Genomic DNA, 25,151 nt, shown 5'->3' on the forward strand with positions numbered 1-25,151 from the left:
CTACAATGCCTTTTCTGAAACGTTGTCTCCCTCTGCTGGAACACTGACTTCTTTCATTTAATGCCTGCAGACTATAAAAGAGAAACCAACCCAAAAAGTTTGGTTGATTAGTCTGTGGCATTCTTTTAAACTGTTGCTTATGGCGGTCTCTGTGAGCTTCTCAGTGACATTCAGCCATCCAGGTATCCCGCCTGCAGTAGACGGAATGTGGCAATGGAACGCTGGCTGCGCGTGTCATAATAGGCTCTGAGCCTTTATATACCTGCGCACAGCAGCAGCCACCTTCAGTCTGCTGCTGGACAGCCAGCAGCAGCAGCAGCAGGAGAGGTAATTAATCAGCAACCCTCCTGCTAAGGGTAGACAGCTGCTCGTTCCACCCCCCCCCCCGCCTTAATTGGTTCTCCTCCCTTCCAACGGTGTTGAGGCGGGTGGGAACAGCCGGGGGTTGAGGGTACTGTGCTAAAAGAGGTGGAGTTATGCAGATCTAAAACGCGTGGATTGCAGCAGCAGCAAGCCGAAAAGTGCAGGCATGTGAGGGATCTAGAGGTTGACAGCATGTCTTCTTAACGGGAGTCCAGGTGGCCATCTCCACAAATGGACTTTTCAGAATCCTTGGGTGGCACCGTAGTCGGAAACCAATTCTGGTTATCGCTTCTCGGCCTTTTGGCTAAGATCAAGAGTAGTATCTGTTCTTATCAGTTTAATATCTGATACGTCCCCTATCTGGGGACCATATATTAAATGGATTTTTAGAACAGGGAGATGGAAAAAGAGCTTGCTCTGTCCACTCCACGCATTGACCTGGTATTGCAGTATCTCCAGGACCGGTGCACCCCTTCTTTAATGCAGTTTCTAAAATCAGAAAGAATTGAATTCAATGCTTTTTGTTCATTTTGCTTGTTTGTCGGATTTTGGGATGGACTCTTTGGCTTTGCTTTTCTTCTCCTCATTGGATTTTTCATGTTAAAAGTTGCAGAAGCCAGATGACAAGCTCATTTTGGTTCAACTTCAGCAACTGTGCATTGCATTGCCATGTAATGTAATGTAATGCAATGCTATCTATCTAGCTCTCCCTCTATACTTCCTTTTGGATAAACAGACATATTAGGCAAGCATTTTGGAGCTTTCACCTAAATAACTACAGGTGGTGAGATAAGCTGCACAATATAATTGACCTTTCAGTATATTGTTGCACACACACCATCTATTTAGCAAATGCCCTTGTTATCAACAGCAGCCTTTTAAACTCACCTGAGCTAACAGGTATGTGAGCTGGTTACTCTGCTGCGCTTAAAATTTCTTTTTTGGTTTGCTACAATGCCTTTTCTGAAACGTTGTCTCCCTCTGCTGGAACACTGACTTCTTTCATTTAATGCCTGCAGACTATAAAAGAGAAACCAACCCAAAAAGTTTGGTTGATTAGTCTGTGGCATTCTTTTAAACTGTTGCTTATGGCGGTCTCTGTGAGCTTCTCAGTGACATTCAGCCATCCAGGTATCCCGCCTGCAGTAGACGGAATGTGGCAATGGAACGCTGGCTGCGCGTGTCATAATAGGCTCTGAGCCTTTATATACCTGCGCACAGCAGCAGCCACCTTCAGTCTGCTGCTGGACAGCCAGCAGCAGCAGCAGCAGGAGAGGTAATTAATCAGCAACCCTCCTGCTAAGGGTAGACAGCTGCTCGTTCCACCCCCCCCCCCGCCTTAATTGGTTCTCCTCCCTTCCAACGGTGTTGAGGCGGGTGGGAACAGCCGGGGGTTGAGGGTACTGTGCTAAAAGAGGTGGAGTTATGCAGATCTAAAACGCGTGGATTGCAGCAGCAGCAAGCCGAAAAGTGCAGGCATGTGAGGGATCTAGAGGTTGACAGCATGTCTTCTTAACGGGAGTCCAGGTGGCCATCTCCACAAATGGACTTTTCAGAATCCTTGGGTGGCACCGTAGTCGGAAACCAATTCTGGTTATCGCTTCTCGGCCTTTTGGCTAAGATCAAGAGTAGTATCTGTTCTTATCAGTTTAATATCTGATACGTCCCCTATCTGGGGACCATATATTAAATGGATTTTTAGAACAGGGAGATGGAAAAAGAGCTTGCTCTGTCCACTCCACGCATTGACCTGGTATTGCAGTATCTCCAGGACCGGTGCACCCCTTCTTTAATGCAGTTTCTAAAATCAGAAAGAATTGAATTCAATGCTTTTTGTTCATTTTGCTTGTTTGTCGGATTTTGGGATGGACTCTTTGGCTTTGCTTTTCTTCTCCTCATTGGATTTTTCATGTTAAAAGTTGCAGAAGCCAGATGACAAGCTCATTTTGGTTCAACTTCAGCAACTGTGCATTGCATTGCCATGTAATGTAATGTAATGCAATGCTATCTATCTAGCTCTCCCTCTATACTTCCTTTTGGATAAACAGACATATTAGGCAAGCATTTTGGAGCTTTCACCTAAATAACTACAGGTGGTGAGATAAGCTGCACAATATAATTGACCTTTCAGTATATTGTTGCACACACACCATCTATTTAGCAAATGCCCTTGTTATCAACAGCAGCCTTTTAAACTCACCTGAGCTAACAGGTATGTGAGCTGGTTACTCTGCTGCGCTTAAAATTTCTTTTTTGGTTTGCTACAATGCCTTTTCTGAAACGTTGTCTCCCTCTGCTGGAACACTGACTTCTTTCATTTAATGCCTGCAGACTATAAAAGAGAAACCAACCCAAAAAGTTTGGTTGATTAGTCTGTGGCATTCTTTTAAACTGTTGCTTATGGCGGTCTCTGTGAGCTTCTCAGTGACATTCAGCCATCCAGGTATCCCGCCTGCAGTAGACGGAATGTGGCAATGGAACGCTGGCTGCGCGTGTCATAATAGGCTCTGAGCCTTTATATACCTGCGCACAGCAGCAGCCACCTTCAGTCTGCTGCTGGACAGCCAGCAGCAGCAGCAGCAGGAGAGGTAATTAATCAGCAACCCTCCTGCTAAGGGTAGACAGCTGCTCGTTCCACCCCCCCCCCGCCTTAATTGGTTCTCCTCCCTTCCAACGGTGTTGAGGCGGGTGGGAACAGCCGGGGGTTGAGGGTACTGTGCTAAAAGAGGTGGAGTTATGCAGATCTAAAACGCGTGGATTGCAGCAGCAGCAAGCCGAAAAGTGCAGGCATGTGAGGGATCTAGAGGTTGACAGCATGTCTTCTTAACGGGAGTCCAGGTGGCCATCTCCACAAATGGACTTTTCAGAATCCTTGGGTGGCACCGTAGTCGGAAACCAATTCTGGTTATCGCTTCTCGGCCTTTTGGCTAAGATCAAGAGTAGTATCTGTTCTTATCAGTTTAATATCTGATACGTCCCCTATCTGGGGACCATATATTAAATGGATTTTTAGAACAGGGAGATGGAAAAAGAGCTTGCTCTGTCCACTCCACGCATTGACCTGGTATTGCAGTATCTCCAGGACCGGTGCACCCCTTCTTTAATGCAGTTTCTAAAATCAGAAAGAATTGAATTCAATGCTTTTTGTTCATTTTGCTTGTTTGTCGGATTTTGGGATGGACTCTTTGGCTTTGCTTTTCTTCTCCTCATTGGATTTTTCATGTTAAAAGTTGCAGAAGCCAGATGACAAGCTCATTTTGGTTCAACTTCAGCAACTGTGCATTGCATTGCCATGTAATGTAATGTAATGCAATGCTATCTATCTAGCTCTCCCTCTATACTTCCTTTTGGATAAACAGACATATTAGGCAAGCATTTTGGAGCTTTCACCTAAATAACTACAGGTGGTGAGATAAGCTGCACAATATAATTGACCTTTCAGTATATTGTTGCACACACACCATCTATTTAGCAAATGCCCTTGTTATCAACAGCAGCCTTTTAAACTCACCTGAGCTAACAGGTATGTGAGCTGGTTACTCTGCTGCGCTTAAAATTTCTTTTTTGGTTTGCTACAATGCCTTTTCTGAAACGTTGTCTCCCTCTGCTGGAACACTGACTTCTTTCATTTAATGCCTGCAGACTATAAAAGAGAAACCAACCCAAAAAGTTTGGTTGATTAGTCTGTGGCATTCTTTTAAACTGTTGCTTATGGCGGTCTCTGTGAGCTTCTCAGTGACATTCAGCCATCCAGGTATCCCGCCTGCAGTAGACGGAATGTGGCAATGGAACGCTGGCTGCGCGTGTCATAATAGGCTCTGAGCCTTTATATACCTGCGCACAGCAGCAGCCACCTTCAGTCTGCTGCTGGACAGCCAGCAGCAGCAGCAGCAGGAGAGGTAATTAATCAGCAACCCTCCTGCTAAGGGTAGACAGCTGCTCGTTCCACCCCAGACCCCCCCCCCGCCTTAATTGGTTCTCCTCCCTTCCAACGGTGTTGAGGCGGGTGGGAACAGCCGGGGGTTGAGGGTACTGTGCTAAAAGAGGTGGAGTTATGCAGATCTAAAACGCGTGGATTGCAGCAGCAGCAAGCCGAAAAGTGCAGGCATGTGAGGGATCTAGAGGTTGACAGCATGTCTTCTTAACGGGAGTCCAGGTGGCCATCTCCACAAATGGACTTTTCAGAATCCTTGGGTGGCACCGTAGTCGGAAACCAATTCTGGTTATCGCTTCTCGGCCTTTTGGCTAAGATCAAGTGTAGTATCTGTTCTTATCAGTTTAATATCTGATACGTCCCCTATCTGGGGACCATATATTAAATGGATTTTTAGAACAGGGAGATGGAAAAAGAGCTTGCTCTGTCCACTCCACGCATTGACCTGGTATTGCAGTATCTCCAGGACCGGTGCACCCCTTCTTTAATGCAGTTTCTAAAATCAGAAAGAATTAAATTCAATGCTTTTTGTTCATTTTGCTTGTTTGTCGGATTTTGGGATGGACTCTTTGGCTTTGCTTTTCTTCTCCTCATTGGATTTTTCATGTTAAAAGTTGCAGAAGCCAGATGACAAGCTCATTTTGGTTCAACTTCAGCAACTGTGCATTGCATTGCCATGTAATGTAATGTAATGCAATGCTATCTATCTAGCTCTCCCTCTATACTTCTTTTTGGATAAACAGACATATTAGGCAAGCATTTTGGAGCTTTCACCTAAATAACTACAGGTGGTGAGATAAGCTGCACAATATAATTGACCTTTCAGTATATTGTTGCACACACACCATCTATTTAGCAAATGCCCTTGTTATCAACAGCAGCCTTTTAAACTCACCTGAGCTAACAGGTATGTGAGCCGGTTACTCTGCTGCGCTTAAAATTTCTTTTTTGGTTTGCTACAATGCCTTTTCTGAAACGTTGTCTCCCTCTGCTGGAACACTGACTTCTTTCATTTAATGCCTGCAGACTATAAAAGAGAAACCAACCCAAAAAGTTTGGTTGATTAGTCTGTGGCATTCTTTTAAACTGTTGCTTATGGCGGTCTCTGTGAGCTTCTCAGTGACATTCAGCCATCCAGGTATCCCGCCTGCAGTAGACGGAATGTGGCAATGGAACGCTGGCTGCGCGTGTCATAATAGGCTCTGAGCCTTTATATACCTGCGCACAGCAGCAGCCACCTTCAGTCTGCTGCTGGACAGCCAGCAGCAGCAGCAGCAGGAGAGGTAATTAATCAGCAACCCTCCTGCTAAGGGTAGACAGCTGCTCGTTCCACCCTCCCCCGCCTTAATTGGTTCTCCTCCCTTCCAACGGTGTTGAGGCGGGTGGGAACAGCCGGGGGTTGAGGGTACTGTGCTAAAAGAGGTGGAGTTATGCAGATCTAAAACGCGTGGATTGCAGCAGCAGCAAGCCGAAAAGTGCAGGCATGTGAGGGATCTAGAGGTTGACAGCATGTCGTCTTAACGGGAGTCCAGGTGGCCATCTCCACAAATGGACTTTTCAGAATCCTTGGGTGGCACCGTAGTCGGAAACCAATTCTGGTTATCGCTTCTCGGCCTTTTGGCTAAGATCAAGTGTAGTATCTGTTCTTATCAGTTTAATATCTGATACGTCCCCTATCTGGGGACCATATATTAAATGGATTTTTAGAACAGGGAGATGGAAAAAGAGCTTGCTCTGTCCACTCCACGCATTGACCTGGTATTGCAGTATCTCCAGGACCGGTGCACCCCTTCTTTAATGCAGTTTCTAAAATCAGAAAGAATTGAATTCAATGCTTTTTGTTCATTTTGCTTGTTTGTCGGATTTTGGGATGGACTCTTTGGCTTTGCTTTTCTTCTCCTCATTGGATTTTTCATGTTAAAAGTTGCAGAAGCCAGATGACAAGCTCATTTTGGTTCAACTTCAGCAACTGTGCATTGCATTGCCATGTAATGTAATGTAATGCAATGCTATCTATCTAGCTCTCCCTCTATACTTCCTTTTGGATAAACAGACATATTAGGCAAGCATTTTGGAGCTTTCACCTAAATAACTACAGGTGGTGAGATAAGCTGCACAATATAATTGACCTTTCAGTATATTGTTGCACACACACCATCTATTTAGCAAATGCCCTTGTTATCAACAGCAGCCTTTTAAACTCACCTGAGCTAACAGGTATGTGAGCTGGTTACTCTGCTGCGCTTAAAATTTCTTTTTTGGTTTGCTACAATGCCTTTTCTGAAACGTTGTCTCCCTCTGCTGGAACACTGACTTCTTTCATTTAATGCCTGCAGACTATAAAAGAGAAACCAACCCAAAAAGTTTGGTTGATTAGTCTGTGGCATTCTTTTAAACTGTTGCTTATGGCGGTCTCTGTGAGCTTCTCAGTGACATTCAGCCATCCAGGTATCCCGCCTGCAGTAGACGGAATGTGGCAATGGAACGCTGGCTGCGCGTGTCATAATAGGCTCTGAGCCTTTATATACCTGCGCACAGCAGCAGCCACCTTCAGTCTGCTGCTGGACAGCCAGCAGCAGCAGCAGCAGGAGAGGTAATTAATCAGCAACCCTCCTGCTAAGGGTAGACAGCTGCTCGTTCCACCCCCCCCCCCCGCCTTAATTGGTTCTCCTCCCTTCCAACGGTGTTGAGGCGGGTGGGAACAGCCGGGGGTTGAGGGTACTGTGCTAAAAGAGGTGGAGTTATGCAGATCTAAAACGCGTGGATTGCAGCAGCAGCAAGCCGAAAAGTGCAGGCATGTGAGGGATCTAGAGGTTGACAGCATGTCTTCTTAACGGGAGTCCAGGTGGCCATCTCCACAAATGGACTTTTCAGAATCCTTGGGTGGCACCGTAGTCGGAAACCAATTCTGGTTATCGCTTCTCGGCCTTTTGGCTAAGATCAAGTGTAGTATCTGTTCTTATCAGTTTAATATCTGATACGTCCCCTATCTGGGGACCATATATTAAATGGATTTTTAGAACAGGGAGATGGAAAAAGAGCTTGCTCTGTCCACTCCACGCATTGACCTGGTATTGCAGTATCTCCAGGACCGGTGCACCCCTTCTTTAATGCAGTTTCTAAAATCAGAAAGAATTGAATTCAATGCTTTTTGTTCATTTTGCTTGTTTGTCGGATTTTGGGATGGACTCTTTGGCTTTGCTTTTCTTCTCCTCATTGGATTTTTCATGTTAAAAGTTGCAGAAGCCAGATGACAAGCTCATTTTGGTTCAACTTCAGCAACTGTGCATTGCATTGCCATGTGATGTAATGTAATGCAATGCTATCTATCTAGCTCTCCCTCTATACTTCCTTTTGGATAAACAGACATATTAGGCAAGCATTTTGGAGCTTTCACCTAAATAACTACAGGTGGTGAGATAAGCTGCACAATATAATTGACCTTTCAGTATATTGTTGCACACACACCATCTATTTAGCAAATGCCCTTGTTATCAACAGCAGCCTTTTAAACTCACCTGAGCTAACAGGTATGTGAGCTGGTTACTCTGCTGCGCTTAAAATTTCTTTTTTGGTTTGCTACAATGCCTTTTCTGAAACGTTGTCTCCCTCTGCTGGAACACTGACTTCTTTCATTTAATGCCTGCAGACTATAAAAGAGAAACCAACCCAAAAAGTTTGGTTGATTAGTCTGTGGCATTCTTTTAAACTGTTGCTTATGGCGGTCTCTGTGAGCTTCTCAGTGACATTCAGCCATCCAGGTATCCCGCCTGCAGTAGACGGAATGTGGCAATGGAACACTGGCTGCGCGTGTCATAATAGGCTCTGAGCCTTTATATACCTGCGCACAGCAGCAGCCACCTTCAGTCTGCTGCTGGACAGCCAGCAGCAGCAGCAGCAGGGGAGGTAATTAATCAGCAACCCTCCTGCTAAGGGTAGACAGCTGCTCGTTCCACCCCCCCCCCCCCCGCCTTAATTGGTTCTCCTCCCTTCCAACGGTGTTGAGGCGGGTGGGAACAGCCGGGGGTTGAGGGTACTGTGCTAAAAGAGGTGGAGTTATGCAGATCTAAAACGCGTGGATTGCAGCAGCAGCAAGCCGAAAAGTGCAGGCATGTGAGGGATCTAGAGGTTGACAGCATGTCTTCTTAACGGGAGTCCAGGTGGCCATCTCCACAAATGGACTTTTCAGAATCCTTGGGTGGCACCGTAGTCGGAAACCAATTCTGGTTATCGCTTCTCGGCCTTTTGGCTAAGATCAAGTGTAGTATCTGTTCTTATCAGTTTAATATCTGATACGTCCCCTATCTGGGGACCATATATTAAATGGATTTTTAGAACAGGGAGATGGAAAAAGAGCTTGCTCTGTCCACTCCATGCATTGACCTGGTATTGCAGTATCTCCAGGACCGGTGCACCCCTTCTTTAATGCAGTTTCTAAAATCAGAAAGAATTGAATTCAATGCTTTTTGTTCATTTTGCTTGTTTGTCGGATTTTGGGATGGACTCTTTGGCTTTGCTTTTCTTCTCCTCATTGGATTTTTCATGTTAAAAGTTGCAGAAGCCAGATGACAAGCTCATTTTGGTTCAACTTCAGCAACTGTGCATTGCATTGCCATGTAATGTAATGTAATGCAATGCTATCTATCTAGCTCTCCCTCTATACTTCCTTTTGGATAAACAGACATATTAGGCAAGCATTTTGGAGCTTTCACCTAAATAACTACAGGTGGTGAGATAAGATGCACAATATAATTGACCTTTCAGTATATTGTTGCACACACACCATCTATTTAGCAAATGCCCTTGTTATCAACAGCAGCCTTTTAAACTCACCTGAGCTAACAGGTATGTGAGCTGGTTACTCTGCTGCGCTTAAAATTTCTTTTTTGGTTTGCTACAATGCCTTTTCTGAAACGTTGTCTCCCTCTGCTGGAACACTGACTTCTTTCATTTAATGCCTGCAGACTATAAAAGAGAAACCAACCCAAAAAGTTTGGTTGATTAGTCTGTGGCATTCTTTTAAACTGTTGCTTATGGCGGTCTCTGTGAGCTTCTCAGTGACATTCAGCCATCCAGGTATCCCGCCTGCAGTAGACGGAATGTGGCAATGGAACGCTGGCTGCGCGTGTCATGATAGGCTCTGAGCCTTTATATACCTGCGCACAGCAGCAGCCACCTTCAGTCTGCTGCTGGACAGCCAGCAGCAGCAGCAGCGGGAGAGGTAATTAATCAGCAACCCTCCTGCTAAGGGTAGGCAGCTGCTCGTTCCACCCCCCCCCCCCGCCTTAATTGGTTCTCCTCCCTTCCAACGGTGTTGAGGCGGGTGGGAACAGCCGGGGGTTGAGGGTACTGTGCTAAAAGAGGTGGAGTTATGCAGATCTAAAACGCGTGGATTGCAGCAGCAGCAAGCCGAAAAGTGCAGGCATGTGAGGGATCTAGAGGTTGACAGCATGTCTTCTTAACGGGAGTCCAGGTGGCCATCTCCACAAATGGACTTTTCAGAATCCTTGGGTGGCACCGTAGTCGGAAACCAATTCTGGTTATCGCTTCTCGGCCTTTTGGCTAAGATCAAGTGTAGTATCTGTTCTTATCAGTTTAATATCTGATACGTCCCCTATCTGGGGACCATATATTAAATGGATTTTTAGAACAGGGAGATGGAAAAAGAGCTTGCTCTGTCCACTCCACGCATTGACCTGGTATTGCAGTATCTCCAGGACCGGTGCACCCCTTCTTTAATGCAGTTTCTAAAATCAGAAAGAATTGAATTCAATGCTTTTTGTTCATTTTGCTTGTTTGTCGGATTTTGGGATGGACTCTTTGGCTTTGCTTTTCTTCTCCTCATTGGATTTTTCATGTTAAAAGTTGCAGAAGCCAGATGACAAGCTCATTTTGGTTCAACTTCAGCAACTGTGCATTGCATTGCCATGTAATGTAATGTAATGCAATGCTATCTATCTAGCTCTCCCTCTATACTTCCTTTTGGATAAACAGACATATTAGGCAAGCATTTTGGAGCTTTCACCTAAATAACTACAGGTGGTGAGATAAGCTGCACAATATAATTGACCTTTCAGTATATTGTTGCACACACACCATCTATTTAGCAAATGCCCTTGTTATCAACAGCAGCCTTTTAAACTCACCTGAGCTAACAGGTATGTGAGCTGGTTACTCTGCTGCGTTTAAAATTTCTTTTTTGGTTTGCTACAATGCCTTTTCTGAAACGTTGTCTCCCTCTGCTGGAACACTGACTTCTTTCATTTAATGCCTGCAGACTATAAAAGAGAAACCAACCCAAAAAGTTTGGTTGATTAGTCTGTGGCATTCTTTTAAACTGTTGCTTATGGCGGTCTCTGTGAGCTTCTCAGTGACATTCAGCCATCCAGGTATCCCGCCTGCAGTAGACGGAATGTGGCAATGGAACGCTGGCTGCGCGTGTCATGATAGGCTCTGAGCCTTTATATACCTGCGCACAGCAGCAGCCACCTTCAGTCTGCTGCTGGACAGCCAGCAGCAGCAGCAGCGGGAGAGGTAATTAATCAGCAACCCTCCTGCTAAGGGTAGGCAGCTGCTCGTTCCACCCCCCCCCCCCCCCGCCTTAATTGGTTCTCCTCCCTTCCAACGGTGTTGAGGCGGGTGGGAACAGCCGGGGGTTGAGGGTACTGTGCTAAAAGAGGTGGAGTTATGCAGATCTAAAACGCGTGGATTGCAGCAGCAGCAAGCCGAAAAGTGCAGGCATGTGAGGGATCTAGAGGTTGACAGCATGTCTTCTTAACGGGAGTCCAGGTGGCCATCTCCACAAATGGACTTTTCAGAATCCTTGGGTGGCACCGTAGTCGGAAACCAATTCTGGTTATCGCTTCTCGGCCTTTTGGCTAAGATCAAGTGTAGTATCTGTTCTTATCAGTTTAATATCTGATACGTCCCCTATCTGGGGACCATATATTAAATGGATTTTTAGAACAGGGAGATGGAAAAAGAGCTTGCTCTGTCCACTCCATGCATTGACCTGGTATTGCAGTATCTCCAGGACCGGTGCACCCCTTCTTTAATGCAGTTTCTAAAATCAGAAAGAATTGAATTCAATGCTTTTTGTTCATTTTGCTTGTTTGTCGGATTTTGGGATGGACTCTTTGGCTTTGCTTTTCTTCTCCTCATTGGATTTTTCATGTTAAAAGTTGCAGAAGCCAGATGACAAGCTCATTTTGGTTCAACTTCAGCAACTGTGCATTGCATTGCCATGTAATGTAATGTAATGCAATGCTATCTATCTAGCTCTCCCTCTATACTTCCTTTTGGATAAACAGACATATTAGGCAAGCATTTTGGAGCTTTCACCTAAATAACTACAGGTGGTGAGATAAGCTGCACAATATAATTGACCTTTCAGTATATTGTTGCACACACACCATCTATTTAGCAAATGCCCTTGTTATCAACAGCAGCCTTTTAAACTCACCTGAGCTAACAGGTATGTGAGCTGGTTACTCTGCTGCGTTTAAAATTTCTTTTTTGGTTTGCTACAATGCCTTTTCTGAAACGTTGTCTCCCTCTGCTGGAACACTGACTTCTTTCATTTAATGCCTGCAGACTATAAAAGAGAAACCAACCCAAAAAGTTTGGTTGATTAGTCTGTGGCATTCTTTTAAACTGTTGCTTATGGCGGTCTCTGTGAGCTTCTCAGTGACATTCAGCCATCCAGGTATCCCGCCTGCAGTAGACGGAATGTGGCAATGGAACACTGGCTGCGCGTGTCATAATAGGCTCTGAGCCTTTATATACCTGCGCACAGCAGCAGCCACCTTCAGTCTGCTGCTGGACAGCCAGCAGCAGCAGCAGCAGGGGAGGTAATTAATCAGCAACCCTCCTGCTAAGGGTAGACAGCTGCTCGTTCCACCCCCCCCCCCCCGCCTTAATTGGTTCTCCTCCCTTCCAACGGTGTTGAGGCGGGTGGGAACAGCCGGGGGTTGAGGGTACTGTGCTAAAAGAGGTGGAGTTATGCAGATCTAAAACGCGTGGATTGCAGCAGCAGCAAGCCGAAAAGTGCAGGCATGTGAGGGATCTAGAGGTTGACAGCATGTCTTCTTAACGGGAGTCCAGGTGGCCATCTCCACAAATGGACTTTTCAGAATCCTTGGGTGGCACCGTAGTCGGAAACCAATTCTGGTTATCGCTTCTCGGCCTTTTGGCTAAGATCAAGTGTAGTATCTGTTCTTATCAGTTTAATATCTGATACGTCCCCTATCTGGGGACCATATATTAAATGGATTTTTAGAACAGGGAGATGGAAAAAGAGCTTGCTCTGTCCACTCCATGCATTGACCTGGTATTGCAGTATCTCCAGGACCGGTGCACCCCTTCTTTAATGCAGTTTCTAAAATCAGAAAGAATTGAATTCAATGCTTTTTGTTCATTTTGCTTGTTTGTCGGATTTTGGGATGGACTCTTTGGCTTTGCTTTTCTTCTCCTCATTGGATTTTTCATGTTAAAAGTTGCAGAAGCCAGATGACAAGCTCATTTTGGTTCAACTTCAGCAACTGTGCATTGCATTGCCATGTAATGTAATGTAATGCAATGCTATCTATCTAGCTCTCCCTCTATACTTCCTTTTGGATAAACAGACATATTAGGCAAGCATTTTGGAGCTTTCACCTAAATAACTACAGGTGGTGAGATAAGCTGCACAATATAATTGACCTTTCAGTATATTGTTGCACACACACCATCTATTTAGCAAATGCCCTTGTTATCAACAGCAGCCTTTTAAACTCACCTGAGCTAACAGGTATGTGAGCTGGTTACTCTGCTGCGCTTAAAATTTCTTTTTTGGTTTGCTACAATGCCTTTTCTGAAACGTTGTCTCCCTCTGCTGGAACACTGACTTCTTTCATTTAATGCCTGCAGACTATAAAAGAGAAACCAACCCAAAAAGTTTGGTTGATTAGTCTGTGGCATTCTTTTAAACTGTTGCTTATGGCGGTCTCTGTGAGCTTCTCAGTGACATTCAGCCATCCAGGTATCCCGCCTGCAGTAGACGGAATGTGGCAATGGAACGCTGGCTGCGCGTGTCATGATAGGCTCTGAGCCTTTATATACCTGCGCACAGCAGCAGCCACCTTCAGTCTGCTGCTGGACAGCCAGCAGCAGCAGCAGCGGGAGAGGTAATTAATCAGCAACCCTCCTGCTAAGGGTAGGCAGCTGCTCGTTCCACCCCCCCCCCCCCCGCCTTAATTGGTTCTCCTCCCTTCCAACGGTGTTGAGGCGGGTGGGAACAGCCGGGGGTTGAGGGTACTGTGCTAAAAGAGGTGGAGTTATGCAGATCTAAAACGCGTGGATTGCAGCAGCAGCAAGCCGAAAAGTGCAGGCATGTGAGGGATCTAGAGGTTGACAGCATGTCTTCTTAACGGGAGTCCAGGTGGCCATCTCCACAAATGGACTTTTCAGAATCCTTGGGTGGCACCGTAGTCGGAAACCAATTCTGGTTATCGCTTCTCGGCCTTTTGGCTAAGATCAAGTGTAGTATCTGTTCTTATCAGTTTAATATCTGATACGTCCCCTATCTGGGGACCATATATTAAATGGATTTTTAGAACAGGGAGATGGAAAAAGAGCTTGCTCTGTCCACTCCACGCATTGACCTGGTATTGCAGTATCTCCAGGACCGGTGCACCCCTTCTTTAATGCAGTTTCTAAAATCAGAAAGAATTGAATTCAATGCTTTTTGTTCATTTTGCTTGTTTGTCGGATTTTGGGATGGACTCTTTGGCTTTGCTTTTCTTCTCCTCATTGGATTTTTCATGTTAAAAGTTGCAGAAGCCAGATGACAAGCTCATTTTGGTTCAACTTCAGCAACTGTGCATTGCATTGCCATGTAATGTAATGTAATGCAATGCTATCTATCTAGCTCTCCCTCTATACTTCCTTTTGGATAAACAGACATATTAGGCAAGCATTTTGGAGCTTTCACCTAAATAACTACAGGTGGTGAGATAAGCTGCACAATATAATTGACCTTTCAGTATATTGTTGCACACACACCATCTATTTAGCAAATGCCCTTGTTATCAACAGCAGCCTTTTAAACTCACCTGAGCTAACAGGTATGTGAGCTGGTTACTCTGCTGCGTTTAAAATTTCTTTTTTGGTTTGCTACAATGCCTTTTCTGAAACGTTGTCTCCCTCTGCTGGAACACTGACTTCTTTCATTTAATGCCTGCAGACTATAAAAGAGAAACCAACCCAAAAAGTTTGGTTGATTAGTCTGTGGCATTCTTTTAAACTGTTGCTTATGGCGGTCTCTGTGAGCTTCTCAGTGACATTCAGCCATCCAGGTATCCCGCCTGCAGTAGACGGAATGTGGCAATGGAACGCTGGCTGCGCGTGTCATGATAGGCTCTGAGCCTTTATATACCTGCGCACAGCAGCAGCCACCTTCAGTCTGCTGCTGGACAGCCAGCAGCAGCAGCAGCGGGAGAGGTAATTAATCAGCAACCCTCCTGCTAAGGGTAGGCAGCTGCTCGTTCCACCCCCCCCCCCCCCGCCTTAATTGGTTCTCCTCCCTTCCAACGGTGTTGAGGCGGGTGGGAACAGCCGGGGGTTGAGGGTACTGTGCTAAAAGAGGTGGAGTTATGCAGATCTAAAACGCGTGGATTGCAGCAGCAGCAAGCCGAAAAGTGCAGGCATGTGAGGGATCTAGAGGTTGACAGCATGTCTTCTTAACGGGAGTCCAGGTGGCCATCTCCACAAATGGACTTTTCAGAATCCTTGGGTGGCACCGTAGTCGGAAACCAATTCTGGTTATCGCTTCTCGGCCTTTTGGCTAAGATCAAGTGTAGTATCTGTTCTTATCAGTTTAATATCTGATACGTCCCCTATCTGGGGACCATATATTAAATGGATTTTTAGAACAGGGAGATGGAAAAAGAGCTTGCTCTGTCCACTCCACGCATTGACCTGGTATTGCAGTATCTCCAGGACCGGTGCACCCCTTCTTTAATGCAGTTTCTAAAATCAGAAAGAATTGAATTCAATGCTTTTTGTTCATTTTGCTTGTTTGTCGGATTTTGGGATGGACTCTTTGGCTTTGCTTTTCTTCTCCTCATTGGATTTTTCATGTTAAAATTTGCAGAAGCCAGATGACAAGCTCATTTTGGTTCAACTTCAGCAACTGTGCATTGCATTGCCATGTAATGTAATGTAATGCAATGCTATCTATCTAGCTCTCCCTCTATACTTCCTTTTGGATAAACAGACATATTAGGCAAGCATTTTGGAGCTTTCACCTAAATAACTACAGGTGGTGAGATAAGCTGCACAATATAATTGACCTTTCAGTATATTGTTGCACACACACCATCTATTTAGCAAATGCCCTTGTTATCAACAGCAGCCTTTTAAACTCACCTGAGCTAACAGGTATGTGAGCTGGTTACTCTGCTGCGTTTAAAATTTCTTTTTTGGTTTGCTACAATGCCTTTTCTGAAACGTTGTCTCCCTCTGCTGGAACACTAACTTCTTTCATTTAATGCCTGCAGACTATAAAAGAGAAACCAACCCAAAAAGTTTGGTTGATTAGTCTGTGGCATTCTTTTAAACTGTTGCTTATGGCGGTCTCTGTGAGCTTCTCAGTGACATTCAGCCATCCAGGTATCCCGCCTGCAGTAGACGGAATGTGGCAATGGAACGCTGGCTGCGCGTGTCATAATAGGCTCTGAGCCTTTATATACCTGCGCACAGCAGCAGCCACCTTCAGTCTGCTGCTGGACAGCCAGCAGCAGCAGCAGCAGGAGAGGTAATTAATCAGCAACCCTCCTGCTAAGGGTAGACAGCTGCTCGTTCCACCCCCCCCCCCGCCTTAATTGGTTCTCCTCCCTTCCAACGGTGTTGAGGCGGGTGGGAACAGCCGGGGGTTGAGGGTACTGTGCTAAAAGAGGTGGAGTTATGCAGATCTAAAACGCGTGGATTGCAGCAGCAGCAAGCCGAAAAGTGCAGGCATGTGAGGGATCTAGAGGTTGACAGCATGTCTTCTTAACGGGAGTCCAGGTGGCCATCTCCACAAATGGACTTTTCAGAATCCATGGGTGGCACCGTACTCGGAAACCAATTCTGGTTATCGCTTCTCGGCCTTTTGGCTAAGATCAAGTGTAGTATCTGTTCTTATCAGTTTAATATCTGATACGTCCCCTATCTGGGGACCATATATTAAATGGATTTTTAGAACAGGGAGATGGAAAAAGAGCTTGCTCTGTCCACTCCACGCATTGACCTGGTATTGCAGTATCTCCAGGACCGGTGCACCCCTTCTTTAATGCAGTTTCTAAAATCAGAAAGAATTGAATTCAATGCTTTTTGTTCATTTTGCTTGTTTGTCGGATTTTGGGATGGACTCTTTGGCTTTGCTTTTCTTCTCCTCATTGGATTTTTCATGTTAAAAGTTGCAGAAGCCAGATGACAAGCTCATTTTGGTTCAACTTCAGCAACTGTGCATTGCATTGCCATGTAATGTAATGTAATGCAATGCTATCTATCTAGCTCTCCCTCTATACTTCCTTTTGGATAAACAGACATATTAGGCAAGCATTTTGGAGCTTTCACCTAAATAACTACAGGTGGTGAGATAAGCTGCACAATATAATTGACCTTTCAGTATATTGTTGCACACACACCATCTATTTAGCAAATGCCCTTGTTATCAACAGCAGCCTTTTAAACTCACCTGAGCTAACAGGTATGTGAGCTGGTTACTCTGCTGCGCTTAAAATTTCTTTTTTGGTTTGCTACAATGCCTTTTCTGAAACGTTGTCTCCCTCTGCTGGAACACTGACTTCTTTCATTTAATGCCTGCAGACTATAAAAGAGAAACCAACCCAAAAAGTTTGGTTGATTAGTCTGTGGCATTCTTTTAAACTGTTGCTTATGGCGGTCTCTGTGAGCTTCTCAGTGACATTCAGCCATCCAGGTATCCCGCCTGCAGTAGACGGAATGTGGCAATGGAACGCTGGCTGCGCGTGTCATAATAGGCTCTGAGCCTTTATATACCTGCGCACAGCAGCAGCCACCTTCAGTCTGCTGCTGGACAGCCAGCAGCAGCAGCAGCAGGAGAGGTAATTAATCAGCAACCCTCCTGCTAAGGGTAGACAGCTGCTCGTTCCACCCCCCCCCCCGCCTTAATTGGTTCTCCTCCCTTCCAACGGTGTTGAGGCGGGTGGGAACAGCCGGGGGTTGAGGGTACTGTGCTAAAAGAGGTGGAGTTATGCAGATCTAAAACGCGTGGATTGCAGCAGCAGCAAGCCGAAAAGTGCAGGCATGTGAGGGATCTAGAGGTTGACAGCATGTCTTCTTAACGGGAGTCCAGGTGGCCATCTCCACAAATGGACTTTTCAGAATCCTTGGGTGGCACCGTAGTCGGAAACCAATTCTGGTTATCGCTTCTCGGCCTTTTGGCTAAGATCAAGTGTAGTATCTGTTCTTATCAGTTTAATATCTGATACGTCCCCTATCTGGGGACCATATATTAAATGGATTTTTAGAACAGGGAGATGGAAAAAGAGCTTGCTCTGTCCACTCCACGCATTGACCTGGTATTGCAGTATCTCCAGGACCGGTGCACCCCTTCTTTAATGCAGTTTCTAAAATCAGAAAGAATTGAATTCAATGCTTTTTGTTCATTTTGCTTGTTTGTCGGATTTTGGGATGGACTCTTTGGCTTTGCTTTTCTTCTCCTCATTGGATTTTTCATGTGAAAAGTTGCAGAAGCCAGATGACAAGCTCATTTTGGTTCAACTTCAGCAACTGTGCATTGCATTGCCATGTAATGTAATGTAATGCAATGCTATCTATCTAGCTCTCCCTCTATACTTCCTTTTGGATAAACAGACATATTAGGCAAGCATTTTGGAGCTTTCACCTAAATAACTACAGGTGGTGAGATAAGCTGCACAATATAATTGACCTTTCAGTATATTGTTGCACACACACCATCTATTTAGCAAATGCCCTTGTTATCAACAGCAGCCTTTTAAACTCACCTGAGCTAACAGGTATGTGAGCTGGTTACTCTGCTGCGCTTAAAATTTCTTTTTTGGTTTGCTACAATGCCTTTTCTGAAACGTTGTCTCCCTCTGCTGGAACACTGACTTCTTTCATTTAATGCCTGCAGACTATAAAAGAGAAACCAACCCAAAAAGTTTGGTTGATTAGTCTGTGGCATTCTTTTAAACTGTTGCTTATGGCGGTCTCTGTGAGCTTCTCAGTGACATTCAGCCATCCAGGTATCCCGCCTGCAGTAGACGGAATGTGGCAATGGAACGCTGGCTGCGCGTGTCATAATAGGCTCTGAGCCTTTATATACCTGCGCACAGCAGCAGCCACCTTCAGTCTGCTGCTGGACAGCCAGCAGCAGCAGCAGCAGGAGAGGTAATTAATCAGCAACCCTCCTGCTAAGGGTAGACAGCTGCTCGTTCCACCCCCCCCCCGCCTTAATTGGTTCTCCTCCCTTCCAACGGTGTTGAGACGGGTGGGAACAGCCGGGGGTTGAGGGTACTGTGCTAAAAGAGGTGGAGTTATGCAGATCTAAAACGCGTGGATTGCAGCAGCAGCAAGCCGAAAAGTGCAGGCATGTGAGGGATCTAGAGGTTGACAGCATGTCTTCTTAACGGGAGTCCAGGTGGCCATCTCCACAAATGGACTTTTCAGAATCCTTGGGTGGCACCGTAGTCGGAAACCAATTCTGGTTATCGCTTCTCGGCCTTTTGGCTAAGATCAAGTGTAGTATCTGTTCTTATCAGTTTAATATCTGACACGTCCCCTATCTGGGGACCATATATTAAATGGATTTTTAGAACAGGGAGATGGAAAAAGAGCTTGCTCTGTCCACTCCACGCATTGACCTGGTATTGCAGTATCTCCAGGACCGGTGCACCCCTTCTTTAATGCAGTTTCTAAAATCAGAAAGAATTGAATTCAATGCTTTTTGTTCATTTTGCTTGTTTGTCGGATTTTGGGATGGACTCTTTGGCTTTGCTTTTCTTCTCCTCATTGGATTTTTCATGTTAAAAGTTGCAGAAGCCAGATGACAAGCTCATTTTGGTTCAACTTCAGCAACTGTGCATTGCATTGCCATGTAATGTAATGTAATGCAATGCTATCTATCTAGCTCTCCCTCTATACTTCCTTTTGGATAAACAGACATATTAGGCAAGCATTTTGGAGCTTTCACCTAAATAACTACAGGTGGTGAGATAAGCTGCACAATATAATTGACCTTTCAGTATATTGTTGCACACACACCATCTATTTAGCAAATGCCCTTGTTATCAACAGCAGCCTTTTAAACTCACCTGAGCTAACAGGTATGTGAGCTGGTTACTCTGCTGCGCTTAAAATTTCTTTTTTGGTTTGCTACAATGCCTTTTCTGAAACGTTGTCTCCCTCTGCTGGAACACTGACTTCTTTCATTTAATGCCTGCAGACTATAAAAGAGAAACCAACCCAAAAAGTTTGGTTGATTAGTCTGTGGCATTCTTTTAAACTGTTGCTTATGGCGGTCTCTGTGAGCTTCTCAGTGACATTCAGCCATCCAGGTATCCCGCCTGCAGTAGACGGAATGTGGCAATGGAACGCTGGCTGCGCGTGTCATAATAGGCTCTGAGCCTTTATATACCTGCGCACAGCAGCAGCCACCTTCAGTCTGCTGCTGGACAGCCAGCAGCAGCAGCAGCAGGAGAGGTAATTAATCAGCAACCCTCCTGCTAAGGGTGGACAGCTGCTCGTTCCACCCCCCCCCCCCCCCGCCTTAATTGGTTCTCCTCCCTTCCAACGGTGTTGAGGCGGGTGGGAACAGCCGGGGGTTGAGGGTACTGTGCTAAAAGAGGTGGAGTTATGCAGATCTAAAACGCGTGGATTGCAGCAGCAGCAAGCCGAAAAGTGCAGGCATGTGAGGGATCTAGAGGTTGACAGCATGTCTTCTTAATGGGAGTCCAGGTGGCCATCTCCACAAATGGACTTTTCAGAATCCTTGGGTGGCACCGTAGTCGGAAACCAATTCTGGTTATCGCTTCTCGGCCTTTTGGCTAAGATCAAGTGTAGTATCTGTTCTTATCAGTTTAATATCTGATACGTCCCCTATCTGGGGACCATATATTAAATGGATTTTTAGAACAGGGAGATGGAAAAAGAGCTTGCTCTGTCCACTCCACGCATTGACCTGGTATTGCAGTATCTCCAGGACCGGTGCACCCCTTCTTTAATGCAGTTTCTAAAGTCAGAAAGAATTGAATTCAATGCTTTTTGTTCATTTTGCTTGTTTGTCGGATTTTGGGATGGACTCTTTGGCTTTGCTTTTCTTCTCCTCATTGGATTTTTCATGTTAAAAGTTGCAGAAGCCAGATGACAAGCTCATTTTGGTTCAACTTCAGCAACTGTGCATTGCATTGCCATGTAATGTAATGTAATGCAATGCTATCTATCTAGCTCTCCCTATATACTTCCTTTTGGATAAACAGACATATTAGGCAAGCATTTTGGAGCTTTCACCTAAATAACTACAGGTGGTGAGATAAGCTGCACAATATAATTGACCTTTCAGTATATTGTTGCACACACACCATCTATTTAGCAAATGCCCTTGTTATCAACAGCAGCCTTTTAAACTCACCTGAGCTAACAGGTATGTGAGCTGGTTACTCTGCTGCGCTTAAAATTTCTTTTTTGGTTTGCTACAATGCCTTTTCTGAAACGTTGTCTCCCTCTGCTGGAACACTGACTTCTTTCATTTAATGCCTGCAGACTATAAAAGAGAAACCAACCCAAAAAGTTTGGTTGATTAGTCTGTGGCATTCTTTTAAACTGTTGCTTATGGCGGTCTCTGTGAGCTTCTCAGTGACATTCAGCCATCCAGGTATCCCGCCTGCAGTAGACGGAATGTGGCAATGGAACGCTGGCTGCGCGTGTCATAATAGGCTCTGAGCCTTTATATACCTGCGCACAGCAGCAGCCACCTTCAGTCTGCTGCTGGACAGCCAGCAGCAGCAGCAGCAGGAGAGGTAATTAATCAGCAACCCTCCTGCTAAGGGTAGACAGCTGCTCGTTCCACCCCCCCCCCCGCCTTAATTGGTTCTCCTCCCTTCCAACGGTGTTGAGACGGGTGGGAACAGCCGGGGGTTGAGGGTACTGTGCTAAAAGAGGTGGAGTTATGCAGATCTAAAACGCGTGGATTGCAGCAGCAGCAAGCCGAAAAGTGCAGGCATGTGAGGGATCTAGAGGTTGACAGCATGTCTTCTTAACGGGAGTCCAGGTGGCCATCTCCACAAATGGACTTTTCAGAATCCTTGGGTGGCACCGTAGTCGGAAACCAATTCTGGTTATCGCTTCTCGGCCTTTTGGCTAAGATCAAGTGTAGTATCTGTTCTTATCAGTTTAATATCTGATACGTCCCCTATCTGGGGACCATATATTAAATGGATTTTTAGAACAGGGAGATGGAAAAAGAGCTTGCTCTGTCCACTCCACGCATTGACCTGGTATTGCAGTATCTCCAGGACCGGTGCACCCCTTCTTTAATGCAGTTTCTAAAATCAGAAAGAATTGAATTCAATGCTTTTTGTTCATTTTGCTTGTTTGTCGGATTTTGGGATGGACTCTTTGGCTTTGCTTTTCTTCTCCTCATTGGATTTTTCATGTTAAAAGTTGCAGAAGCCAGATGACAAGCTCATTTTGGTTCAACTTCAGCAACTGTGCATTGCATTGCCATGTAATGTAATGTAATGCAATGCTATCTATCTAGCTCTCCCTCTATACTTCCTTTTGGATAAACAGACATATTAGGCAAGCATTTTGGAGCTTTCACCTAAATAACTACAGGTGGTGAGATAAGCTGCACAATATAATTGACCTTTCAGTATATTGTTGCACACACACCATCTATTTAGCAAATGCCCTTGTTATCAACAGCAGCCTTTTAAACTCACCTGAGCTAACAGGTATGTGAGCTGGTTACTCTGCTGCGCTTAAAATTTCTTTTTTGGTTTGCTACAATGCCTTTTCTGAAACGTTGTCTCCCTCTGCTGGAACACTGACTTCTTTCATTTAATGCCTGCAGACTATAAAAGAGAAACCAACCCAAAAAGTTTGGTTGATTAGTCTGTGGCATTCTTTTAAACTGTTGCTTATGGCGGTCTCTGTGAGCTTCTCAGTGACATTCAGCCATCCAGGTATCCCGCCTGCAGTAGACGGAATGTGGCAATGGAACGCTGGCTGCGCGTGTCATAATAGGCTCTGAGCCTTTATATACCTGCGCACAGCAGCAGCCACCTTCAGTCTGCTGCTGGACAGCCAGCAGCAGCAGCAGCAGGAGAGGTAATTAATCAGCAACCCTCCTGCTAAGGGTAGACAGCTGCTCGTTCCACCCCCCCCCGCCTTAATTGGTTCTCCTCCCTTCCAACGGTGTTGAGACGGGTGGGAACAGCCGGGGGTTGAGGGTACTGTGCTAAAAGAGGTGCAGTTATGCAGATCTAAAACGCGTGGATTGCAGCAGCAGCAAGCCGAAAAGTGCAGGCATGTGAGGGATCTAGAGGTTGACAGCATGTCTTCTTAACGGGAGTCCAGGTGGCCATCTCCACAAATGGACTTTTCAGAATCCTTGGGTGGCACCGTAGTCGGAAACCAATTCTGGTTATCGCTTCTCGGCCTTTTGGCTAAGATCAAGTGTAGTATCTGTTCTTATCAGTTTAATATCTGATACGTCCCCTATCTGGGGACCATATATTAAATGGATTTTTAGAACAGGGAGATGGAAAAAGAGCTTGCTCTGTCCACTCCACGCATTGACCTGGTATTGCAGTATCTCCAGGACCGGTGCACCCCTTCTTTAATGCAGTTTCTAAAATCAGAAAGAATTGAATTCAATGCTTTTTGTTCATTTTGCTTGTTTGTCGGATTTTGGGATGGACTCTTTGGCTTTGCTTTTCTTCTCCTCATTGGATTTTTCATGTTAAAAGTTGCAGAAGCCAGATGACAAGCTCATTTTGGTTCAACTTCAGCAACTGTGCATTGCATTGCCATGTAATGTAATGTAATGCAATGCTATCTATCTAGCTCTCCCTCTATACTTCCTTTTGGATAAACAGGCATATTAGGCAAGCATTTTGGAGCTTTCACCTAAATAACTACAGGTGGTGAGATAAGCTGCACAATATAATTGACCTTTCAGTATATTGTTGCACACACACCATCTATTTAGCAAATGCCCTTGTTATCAACAGCAGCCTTTTAAACTCACCTGAGCTAACAGGTATGTGAGCTGGTTACTCTGCTGCGCTTAAAATTTCTTTTTTGGTTTGCTACAATGCCTTTTCTGAAACGTTGTCTCCCTCTGCTGGAACACTGACTTCTTTCATTTAATGCCTGCAGACTATAAAAGAGAAACCAACCCAAAAAGTTTGGTTGATTAGTCTGTGGCATTCTTTTAAACTGTTGCTTATGGCGGTTTCTGTGAGCTTCTCAGTGACATTCAGCCATCCAGGTATCCCGCCTGCAGTAGACGGAATGTGGCAATGGAACGCTGGCTGCGCGTGTCATAATAGGCTCTGAGCCTTTATATACCTGCGCACAGCAGCAGCCACCTTCAGTCTGCTGCTGGACAGCCAGCAGCAGCAGCAGCAGGAGAGGTAATTAATCAGCAACCCTCCTGCTAAGGGTAGACAGCTGCTCGTTCCACCCCCCCCCCCGCCTTAATTGGTTCTCCTCCCTTCCAACGGTGTTGAGGCGGGTGGGAACAGCCGGGGGTTGAGGGTACTGTGCTAAAAGAGGTGGAGTTATGCAGATCTAAAACGCGTGGATTGCAGCAGCAGCAAGCCGAAAAGTGCAGGCATGTGAGGGATCTAGAGGTTGACAGCATGTCTTCTTAACGGGAGTCCAGGTGGCCATCTCCACAAATGGACTTTTCAGAATCCTTGGGTGGCACCGTAGTCGGAAACCAATTCTGGTTATCGCTTCTCGGCCTTTTGGCTAAGATCAAGTGTAGTATCTTTCGAAAAGGCGGTTTTGGATGTTGGCCGCCCTAGTAGATTGATACATTATGCACACTGGGGTTTAGGCGCTTGTTAGTACGCCAGGTGGCTAATATAGTCATCTGGTGGAAAGCATGGCCCCCATAATCGACGCCATTGGGCCGGGGAAGATCGAAAGCCCGAAGTGTGAAGTGCCCCAGGAGTGGTGACCCTGGGGTGCCTAAACTCACTGGGATTGGGAACCCCACTTGAGTTTATGGCACATTTGCACAAGCACTTCAAATTTTCTTTCTTCGCACACACCCTTATTCCGGGCCTTCTGGCCTTAGGATGGGGAATTTTTCAATTCCCGGTCGAAGGTCCGGGCAGTATTATACTGTGAAACCTTCACTATTTCTTTAATTTCTTTGTCACTGTGTGTCCACTTATTCACGTGTGTCACGTCCTACTAGGATTTTGTCGGGATGCGGTTCCCTTACGGGTTCCTCTCTTGGCAGGTCTAGGGGGGGAGTGTGTGGCCATCAGGTTCCGCTCCCCCCTGAACCCCCCTGGCTCTCCTCTTTCGGGAGGAGAGCGTTGTTGGCTCCCCTCTTCCGGGAGGGGAGCACAGTCTTTGGCTCCCAGTGCCATGCTCGGGTGAGAACTCGGGCAGGTGCTGGGGGTAAGATTGGGTCGCCTCTGGCTTCGGCTGGAGGTGGCTTTTTGTCCCTGTTCCTCGCTGTGGCCTTTTGGCTCGAAGGGACGGGGAATGGTTTGGGGGACCCTTCTCCTTTTGGAGAGGGTTTCAAGAAGACCAGCATCCTAGTGCACTTTTTTTGTGGCACTTGTCACTTTTTTAAGCGCAC

At 45.7% G+C, this 25,151-nt stretch overlaps 18 non-coding genes and 1 pseudogene across 18 annotated transcripts; all 19 read left to right on the top strand.

Moving 5' to 3' along the window:
* Positions 1-647: 647 nt before the first annotated feature.
* Positions 648-838, top strand: LOC141200528 (U2 spliceosomal RNA). Its single transcript, XR_012272247.1, has one exon. It is a non-coding gene; the product is annotated as a U2 spliceosomal RNA (small nuclear RNA).
* Positions 839-1,959: 1,121 nt separating this feature from the next.
* LOC141200529 (U2 spliceosomal RNA) lies at positions 1,960-2,150 on the top strand. The gene has a single exon (XR_012272248.1). It is a non-coding gene; the product is annotated as a U2 spliceosomal RNA (small nuclear RNA).
* A 1,120-nt stretch (positions 2,151-3,270) lies between these two features.
* On the top strand, positions 3,271-3,461 carry LOC141200531 (U2 spliceosomal RNA). Its single transcript, XR_012272249.1, has one exon. It is a non-coding gene; the product is annotated as a U2 spliceosomal RNA (small nuclear RNA).
* Positions 3,462-4,588: 1,127 nt separating this feature from the next.
* Positions 4,589-4,779, top strand: LOC141199588 (U2 spliceosomal RNA). Its single transcript, XR_012271336.1, has one exon. It is a non-coding gene; the product is annotated as a U2 spliceosomal RNA (small nuclear RNA).
* Positions 4,780-5,898: 1,119 nt separating this feature from the next.
* LOC141199589 (U2 spliceosomal RNA) lies at positions 5,899-6,089 on the top strand. Its single transcript, XR_012271337.1, has one exon. It is a non-coding gene; the product is annotated as a U2 spliceosomal RNA (small nuclear RNA).
* A 1,122-nt stretch (positions 6,090-7,211) lies between these two features.
* On the top strand, positions 7,212-7,402 carry LOC141199590 (U2 spliceosomal RNA). Its single transcript, XR_012271338.1, has one exon. It is a non-coding gene; the product is annotated as a U2 spliceosomal RNA (small nuclear RNA).
* Positions 7,403-8,526: 1,124 nt separating this feature from the next.
* Positions 8,527-8,717, top strand: LOC141200276 (U2 spliceosomal RNA). Its single transcript, XR_012272001.1, has one exon. It is a non-coding gene; the product is annotated as a U2 spliceosomal RNA (small nuclear RNA).
* A 1,122-nt stretch (positions 8,718-9,839) lies between these two features.
* LOC141199591 (U2 spliceosomal RNA) lies at positions 9,840-10,030 on the top strand. Its single transcript, XR_012271339.1, has one exon. It is a non-coding gene; the product is annotated as a U2 spliceosomal RNA (small nuclear RNA).
* Positions 10,031-11,155: 1,125 nt separating this feature from the next.
* Positions 11,156-11,346, top strand: LOC141200277 (U2 spliceosomal RNA). Its single transcript, XR_012272002.1, has one exon. It is a non-coding gene; the product is annotated as a U2 spliceosomal RNA (small nuclear RNA).
* A 1,123-nt stretch (positions 11,347-12,469) lies between these two features.
* On the top strand, positions 12,470-12,660 carry LOC141200278 (U2 spliceosomal RNA). Its single transcript, XR_012272003.1, has one exon. It is a non-coding gene; the product is annotated as a U2 spliceosomal RNA (small nuclear RNA).
* Positions 12,661-13,784: 1,124 nt separating this feature from the next.
* Positions 13,785-13,975, top strand: LOC141199592 (U2 spliceosomal RNA). Its single transcript, XR_012271340.1, has one exon. It is a non-coding gene; the product is annotated as a U2 spliceosomal RNA (small nuclear RNA).
* Positions 13,976-15,099: 1,124 nt separating this feature from the next.
* On the top strand, positions 15,100-15,290 carry LOC141199593 (U2 spliceosomal RNA). Its single transcript, XR_012271341.1, has one exon. It is a non-coding gene; the product is annotated as a U2 spliceosomal RNA (small nuclear RNA).
* A 1,121-nt stretch (positions 15,291-16,411) lies between these two features.
* LOC141199594 (U2 spliceosomal RNA) lies at positions 16,412-16,602 on the top strand. Its single transcript, XR_012271342.1, has one exon. It is a non-coding gene; the product is annotated as a U2 spliceosomal RNA (small nuclear RNA).
* A 1,121-nt stretch (positions 16,603-17,723) lies between these two features.
* Positions 17,724-17,914, top strand: LOC141199595 (U2 spliceosomal RNA). Its single transcript, XR_012271343.1, has one exon. It is a non-coding gene; the product is annotated as a U2 spliceosomal RNA (small nuclear RNA).
* Positions 17,915-19,034: 1,120 nt separating this feature from the next.
* Positions 19,035-19,225, top strand: LOC141200629 (U2 spliceosomal RNA). The gene has a single exon (XR_012272344.1). It is a non-coding gene; the product is annotated as a U2 spliceosomal RNA (small nuclear RNA).
* A 1,125-nt stretch (positions 19,226-20,350) lies between these two features.
* On the top strand, positions 20,351-20,541 carry LOC141199596 (U2 spliceosomal RNA). Its single transcript, XR_012271344.1, has one exon. It is a non-coding gene; the product is annotated as a U2 spliceosomal RNA (small nuclear RNA).
* A 1,121-nt stretch (positions 20,542-21,662) lies between these two features.
* On the top strand, positions 21,663-21,853 carry LOC141199597 (U2 spliceosomal RNA). The gene has a single exon (XR_012271345.1). It is a non-coding gene; the product is annotated as a U2 spliceosomal RNA (small nuclear RNA).
* Positions 21,854-22,972: 1,119 nt separating this feature from the next.
* On the top strand, positions 22,973-23,163 carry LOC141199599 (U2 spliceosomal RNA). Its single transcript, XR_012271347.1, has one exon. It is a non-coding gene; the product is annotated as a U2 spliceosomal RNA (small nuclear RNA).
* Positions 23,164-24,284: 1,121 nt separating this feature from the next.
* On the top strand, positions 24,285-24,376 carry LOC141201047 (U2 spliceosomal RNA; annotated as a pseudogene).
* Positions 24,377-25,151: the final 775 nt, after the last annotated feature.

This window comes from Phyllobates terribilis, unplaced genomic scaffold, assembly GCF_046119375.1.
Source record: "Phyllobates terribilis strain yellow unplaced genomic scaffold, ASM4611937v1 Scaffold_108__1_contigs__length_5656254, whole genome shotgun sequence".
Taxonomy (NCBI): Eukaryota; Metazoa; Chordata; class Amphibia; order Anura; family Dendrobatidae; genus Phyllobates; species Phyllobates terribilis.